At 40.3% G+C, this 7,982-nt stretch overlaps 1 pseudogene; it reads left to right on the forward strand.

The window, feature by feature from the left end:
* Nucleotides 1-7,620: 7,620 nt before the first annotated feature.
* Nucleotides 7,621-7,739, forward strand: LOC118607348 (annotated as a pseudogene).
* The last annotated feature ends 243 nt before the right edge of the window (nucleotides 7,740-7,982 follow it).

Below are 7,982 nucleotides of genomic sequence, written 5' to 3' on the forward strand. Positions count from 1 at the left end.
AATGGAAAGCTGCATTAATAGGACCATCTCATCTCGAGGTCCTGGGCGATGCAATGCCCAGGACAATCTATTTATATCCAAAATATTTAAAATAGTTTCCCTACTTAAAGAAAAATCAATTTATACTAAATGCTGTTGCAAAATCAGATTTATCACCTAGGGGATTCAGAAGAACGAAGGGCCAATTTAATGACAGGGTTTAGTTATTATTTATCTTCTAGCATGTAAATTATAAATTGTCATAAATTTTTCATTCTTTGGTGCCTACTACCTAATTCCATAAAACAACAACGACGACAACAACAACAACAACAACAACAACAACAACAGCAAAAGAGTGTATTACAGAGAGCAAGTGTCTCCTCTCTGGGCACAAGAGCCATCTCCTCTGCCTTCTGAAGGATGATAATCTGTCAAAAAGAAAAATTAATGGCCGCTCCCTTAATTCATCATTGCCTGCCTCTATTCTATTAATGCTTCCCCCCATCTTCCTGCCTTCCTTCCTCCCTCTACTTCCCATACCCCCCTCCACCTCCACCTACCCCCAAGGCATGACTCCATTCACTAGCAGTGAATTGGAGGCAGAGAATTGGACTAGTGGTGAGAACCAAAAAAAGAGAATTAAATTCGTTGACTTCCGGACTCATGGTGCATCTATTACAGTGGGAGAGCAATGGTTCTCCTTTACTCATTAAATACAGTAGGACCACATGACGTAAATGCTGATATGGCCTGTGGGGACTACCCCAAAAGGCATCTTGACACTTTCCTCCCCTACAAGACCTGTTCTGGGCATTGGGTGGGGCAGTTAAGCTGTGAGGTATTTCAGTAGCATCAAATTCACTGTCCAAATGATGAATCTTGGAATTTGGTAAAGAAACTTATAAGCCATATGATCCAACCCCCCTGTGTTACAGATCGAAAGACAGCTTCAGAGACAAGATGGGTTTTGCTAAAGGTCATGCAACTAGTGAGACTGGCAGCATTGCAAATTATGGATGTCAAACTCAGCTGGGCTATCAAGGTAATCTGTCGATCCTTTCATTTGTTTTAAATCATCTCTCTTCTAATTCCCTTAAAGACTTCCAAATCCCATTGAACTTCCCTGACTATGTAGAAATCACACGTCATTATAATAACCATTTGTGCCATTGACCAAATATTTCTAGCATTCCACTTAATGGACTTAAATGCTAGGTTGTATGTCTCCACTCACTGGCTCATGTGGTTTGCTTTGGCCAATGAAATGTGAGTTGCAGTTTTAAGAACAGATGTGGAATTTACTGTATGTCCTTCTCACTGCAGCGACAATTACTTGGGTGTGGACCCATCGGCCTGGGTCCTCAAGTGACTACATGGGAACATCCTGCTAACCCAATCACCACATTCATTGTGAGTGAGAGAGAAGTTTTGTTGTGTTAAGCTACTGAGATACAGAGGCCATTTTTTCCTTTTTCTTTTTTACTTTTCCAGGAGCTAAATTTAGCTTATTCTGACTCTTAAAATTCGTTGAAAAAAAAAAAATGAGGTCACCGCATTCTTCCTCCCTCAGCTTTCTTCAGATGTATTTACATCTGCACCCATAATCCTCCCATTTCCTCCAGGATGAATATCTGCGCTATCTCTCCTGTAAGACATACCATCTTCCCCTAGATTTTGTCTCTTTCTTTTGTTTCTGCCTCGTTAATGTACCCTTCCATTAGCTTCTCCCCACCTAAGCGTTCATCTGTTCACCTTTCCATTTCTCGTCCAATATCTTTGTACTTTGAAAATGTTGTCTACTCTCACTGTTTTCCATTTCTCACCTTTATTCCCTCTCGGTCCATTGTAGTTTCTTCTCTGAGTGCCCCAATGAAGCCTCCTATGATATTCGATGATGTCTTCTCTGTGAGGTCTAGTTCACTTACCATGTTAGACTCTACTTCCATTGCCACCTTCCATCTTAGTTCAAAAACCCTTAGGCAGCCAAGTGAGAGACAATGTACCATGATATTCAAGAACATGAGCTTTGGAGATACGTGTTGTCTAGATTTGTATCCTGGTCTTACCACGTGAGAGCTGTGTGGCTTTGGAAAAGTTACTTTATCTCTCTGATGTGATGTCCTCATCGCAGACAGCTCTTTAGCTCAACATAAATTCTAGTCTCCATCGTCTATGATATCAACTGTCCTCCAGAACATGTTTTCACCTCTTCATTTAAGTCTGCTCAAACTCTCAGGCAGCCTGGGTACCCCCTGCCCTTTCCCTAGTTGTATCTGCCGACTGTGACCCTCCTTTTTGAATGCTGTTCTAATAGCATCGCCCTTCTTTTGTACTTTGAAAGACCACATGGAAATATGGAAGTAGAGAAAGAGTATAGACTGTGGAATGTGAATCTAGTTTCCCTTTCTAGCTGTATGACAGGTCATGTAATCTAGCTGAAATTGTACCTAAAATCTGTTCCCCTATTTTAAATTAAAAAATTTTATTAAAAGTTAAATTCAAATTTAGATTAAAAAATCAGCAATACCTTTGTATGAGGGTTTTTCTAAGTATTACATGGGATAAGATGCACGTGTTTTGGGCTTCATCCATTTGTGGGTACGAAGTGAAGTCACATTCAAATTAAAATCTGAGTTCTTGACTATGGAAAGACCTACCCTCCCCAAATAATTTCATGAATCCTTACGGTATCCATGTTTGTCTAACAATCAGACTTGATTTTTTCCTATGCCAACCCAGTCAGAGTGTGATAAAATGCTGCTTCCAGTGGCCTTTGTTCTCTGCTCTAGGTTTGTACCATCTAGGCTTCCAAAGAGTTGGAACTCTGTCACTCCTCAAGGCCATTGAAACCGGAAACGTCACTTCTAAATTCTGATGCTCAAGAGCCAAGTCATAACTCCTGGAAAGTGAGAGGGAGAATGTTCCCGTGCTATGCTCAGTTAGGTGGCCCCACAGTTTGGTTGCTTAGGCCCTAAATATGACAGAGTTTGGTAATAAAGCTTTCCCTCTCTCTTCCATGCTTTGCTAGTCCAGGAATCCATTATTTTGGGCCAAAGAGTTCACTGAGTTGTCACTTGGAGGCTGGAGCTGGGTTCTCATCCCATCATTGGTGCTCAGGTAGAGCCTAGACACACCCAGTGTTGGCGGATTGTAGATGTTAGCACTGTGCCTCCTCCCTGGAGACTTAGGTCGTTTCTTATATAAAACATGACAGATACCTCTTTTGCGTGATACTTGATTGGGATGTCACACTATTAAGTTACTTGAGACTCAGTGTGTTACAGCATTTAGTGATGTCCACATTTCAAGTCACTTTCCTGAAGTGCACAGAAAGGGCACATCTTACTCCCCTCTGCAGCTGGAATTCTCCTTCCTGCCGATGCTCATCCCTTGCTGTTGAATCTGACTTGCAATGCCAGCCTCTGTCTTCTCTGTTTGTGCTTCTCCCAAGAGTCTCTCGTTCCTTCTTTCTAATATGACCTCTGGCAGGAAACCCTCGCCCGTCACATATGTCTGAAATATGCCGAATCCCTATATTGCTCAGGGTCCTCTTCCGAAATTTGTCCTCCGCCTCTATGAAGTTACAAACGGGTAGGACCTCCATGCACCAGAAAGCAATCTGAAGCCTAGCTTCTCTGACCAACTAAGAACCCAGTTACGAAGCTCGGAACATCGCACAGGTGCTCGGAGATTAGTCTCCTTTGCTACCTTTTTCCTGTTATGACTTTTCTATCAGAACATCAGCACTTGTGGATGTTGCGTCCTTTCTCATCTCCATCTATCTCAACAGTGCTTCCCCTTCTCTCACTTGAATAAAACAACGTCGAAAAATAGATTGGCTTGATTTCACAACAAATTGCCGTTGCATAAGTGTCTGGTACTTTGCTGGAATATTCAGGGGGAATTAATATCGTTGAGTGGCTACTATGAAGATTTATGTGTGGATCCAGGGAGGTTGCTTTCTTTCTGGTTTTTTTTTTTTTTCTCTCTCCTTAAAGTAATAATAAAGATTACAAAAGAGAAATAAGCAGAGGAAGTTAATTTGAAATGAATCTTTAATCAGGTTTCATCTGTTCGAAGCCTTTGTTTGAGGGTGGCTGCAGATGTATCTGCAAAGTCAAAGCTATTCTGACAGAAATCAAACGAGAAATAATTTCTCCCTCAAGGCATTCTGTTTTAGCTTAATGACAGCGAAGTGTTCCTGTTGAAATGGCATAATGGGGGTTTTTAATTACGACTCATACTGTCCAGTTTAATAGTGAGACTTGTACTTATTTATTTTTTTTCCCTGAGCTCAGAAGCTCATTTGTCGTTTGTGAATTGCCAAATGCAGAATTTACTCCAAGGTGAAGAAGTGAATTAACTCCTAAAAGCTGACCCATGCCCAAATTTTCTGCTTTATAGAAGAGGAGAGGGAGCCTGACCCAGCCAATGAGACTCTATAGGGTCAAGCTGGAGGTGAAAATTTATTTCCCAAGACCACTGGAGACTCACTAATAAGAGGAATAGGCTGAGCCAGTAGAGTAAGATACTCAAGATCAAAAATCCAGAAATGAATCTAAAACAGCCATAAGGACCATGGTTTAGGCTGGGCACCCAACCATTCAAACAATTAAGAACATTCTGGTTGTGTAGGGGAAAAACATCCGCCATCACATGACTGGATTTGTGTTGTAGGCTCCATGGAACATGGGTCACTTAACCACCCTGCACTTTGTACTCCAATGCCTTAGATGGAGACTTAAGTTAAGAGAGAGAGAGAGCTATCATAGCAGAAAAAGACAGTTAGGCTTGAGTTAGAATCCGCTCCTTGCCCTTTGCCTGTCTGCAGGGTTAATTACATTTTCTGAGTGTCCATTGTAATGGAGAAAACAAGGATGCGGAAAATCTTATAAACTGTGCAATGTTCTCATGTTAAATTAGAAAGAGTACAAATTGTTCAAACCAAACTCTGCTCCCCATTTGCTGTTAAAGAGAAGGCTGACATTATCTTAGGGTCTCTAGGCTTTTAATTTCTAGATATCTACATAATGACTTTCCCTTGTTTCCTGGCTGCTTAATTAATTGACTTAGGGCATTCCTGTTAATGAATAGGCCTCAAGACCTTGGGCCCGGTCACTGCTATATTATAGCAAGACTGCTGGTGGACAGGGTGAAGAATGTTGGTGTTTTCTGATTTGGTATAGAAGATGTAGAATCCAGAATGGTTTTGGCTTATTTAGGTGTTTAAAGAACGAAGTAGGGCCTCTCATGGAAGTAGGAAGAGACATTGGCTGCCTTTTTTTTTTTTTTTAAACTGTTAAGGTTCTTTCTTTCTCCCCACCTTGCAATTCTATATGAATGTATGTGGTTACCAAGGAGGATGGGAATGGTTGTTGAGTTAGTAAGATATTGCTGTAATTTTGGAATTGACAAAATCTTTGGAAAAACCTCCCTGTATCAAGTTTGGCTTAGAAGGTTATCTGCCTTCAGTGCATTAGTGAGCTGGTCAATAATGGCCTACTCTTCACTGCCAAGTCATCTCCATCCTAATTTCCAGGATCCTAGGACCAAAGCAAAGGTAGGTGAGGAACTTGAAGCAGTAATAAATATTACTTTAATCCTGATCCATATAGTAGATGCTTAATTGAGTATATATTGGGTGAAAACAAAATCTATCAAGCAACACAATGATGTGGATCTAGTGGGCGCTCTATAAATACTTACTGAACAACATATTTTTATAGTTTTTGGTGATGTGATTAACCTCACCAAACTTTATTTATAATGTCTCTTCTCGCTCACATTTTATGAATTTATAACTCGTTAGAGTCCATAGCTTTTTATTTTTATGAGTTAGGCATATTCATCTTAAATCTTTTCTAGAATGAGGCAAGGGGAAAAAAAGAAAGGAAGCAAGAGTAAGTACTTTGCATGCCATGAGTGGCAGCTAAGAAGAGATTGGACTTGATTATATGATCATTTATTGTATAAAACTCCAAAGAAATGATTGCAGCAGCGGAGATCTCCGTGGTGTTGAAGAGGTCACATACTTGGGATCAAGGCCTTTTGATGTTCACCTTTTATCTTGGAGGCAGCAGCTCAGACTTCTATGACAAGAACCTGACTTAAGCAGATAGTCTGAACACCTGGAGCATCAGGAATTTGTATCTCTGACCCAGGCGGAAGCAACTCTTCCAAAAGTCTTGAAAAAGACATGGAAACGATTCTACTTCCTAAAGAAGACTGGTTATATTATAATGCATTTTAGAATCATTGAAACATAATCTCTGATTTACGGCGTAGCAGCGATATAATGCTTGACCATTGTAACTGTTGATGTCTATTTTTTTTTTTTCCTATTTACTCTTTTAAAGTATCAAGTAGCTCTTCCTTATTGATATCTGCTGGGAAAGGAACATATACGGTACACAGTTGGGGCTCTACTGTGGTTGTATAAGTTTCTGGGTCATGAGCTATGCCATGTTTAATGGTAATTCTCAGTCCTCTTCTCCCACAGTCATCATCTAATTCTCTAGTGTGCCTGGAACACCTTTGAGTTAAAGCTGCATTTACAAACCTGCATAAGAGACAGTGCAAGACTCCTGGTTATTTGCTTGACTATCTGTTCCGTTCCTTTCCTGGTTGTGTGACTTTGGGCTACTCAGTTTACCTCTTTCAAGTCCTCGTTATTTGTCTGTAAAATGGAGACCAGTATCCTGTCTCTTCCACATCATTGGGTTTCTGGGAGAATTATATGAGCCCTGAAACCCAGTGAAAAATTTTACAGTTCTCTAACTGTATGAGAGATTATTGGGTATAGTTAAAACACAATTGATGCTACTGAGTTAATGAAATTATCCTCTCATAGGACCAGAGTCCTTCTGTTTGCACTACTTATAACTATAAAATTACATTTGTATGATAATTCAATCCATATCTTTGAGAACTGGGTCCTATATTTGGGGCCTCACACACAGTGTTGTACATTTGAATCAGTAGACTGAATCGAACAAGTTATCTTACACAATGTGGGTGGGATTTACCCAATTTATTCAAGGCCTAAATAGAATAAAAGGCTGAGTAAGAAAGAATTCTTTCACTCTGACTGTCTTGGCCATGGGTGGGACGTCAGTCTTCTTCTGCCTTTGGACTTGAACTTGGACTTAAACTATACCATCAGCTTTCCTCATTCTGTGGCTTGCTAACTGCAGATCTTTGACTTTGTAGCCTCTAGAATTGTGTGAGCCAATTTCTTATGGTAACATATTTCTCTATTTCTCTCTCTCTCTCTCTCTCTCTCTCTGTCTCTCTCTCTCCCTCTAGCCAATCTTTATATATGATATATAATTATCATCTATATAGTGAGACTTGCTCTAAAGAATATATGTATATTTCTCTGGAGAATCTAGGCTAATACAGTGGATGTCAGTGGGTTCCATCAGGGTGATAGCCATGGAAATGGCAAGACATAGTAAGATTCCAAACATACGTGAAGGTAGAGCCCATAGGATTTCCTGGCACATTGAATATGGGGTAGAAAGACTTAAAAACGTTAATGAGGATTCCAAAGTTTTTGTCCTGAGCAACTGGAAGGATTGAGTTCTGTTAACTGATATGGAAAAGGCTGTGGAAGGAATATTAAGAATCTCGTTCTGAGTCTATGGCCATGCCACCCTGAACAAGCCCGATCCCCTCTGATCTCAGAAGCCAAGCAGGGTCGGGCTTGGTTAGTACTTGGTTGGGAGACCGCCTAGGAAGATCAGGTACTGTAGGTGTAAAAAAATAAAAAATAAGGGATTGTAAGCTGACAAGGTCCTTGCAATCAGTGAAGTCAACCAAGGGTTGCCTCACCTAAAAAAAAAAAATCTTGTTCTGAACTTAACGCTAAGAATGTGATCATAAAATAATAGTTTCTAAGGGTCTAAAAGGTCCACTCGAAAAGTCTCAATCAGTGACCAGCTGGTATTTGCTTAAATACCATCGATGATGATGAGCTCACTACCTCATGAAGAAGACCC

The sequence above is a fragment of the Rousettus aegyptiacus genome, unplaced genomic scaffold (assembly GCF_014176215.1).
Source record: "Rousettus aegyptiacus isolate mRouAeg1 unplaced genomic scaffold, mRouAeg1.p scaffold_m13_p_8, whole genome shotgun sequence".
NCBI lineage: Eukaryota > Metazoa > Chordata > Mammalia > Chiroptera > Pteropodidae > Rousettus > Rousettus aegyptiacus.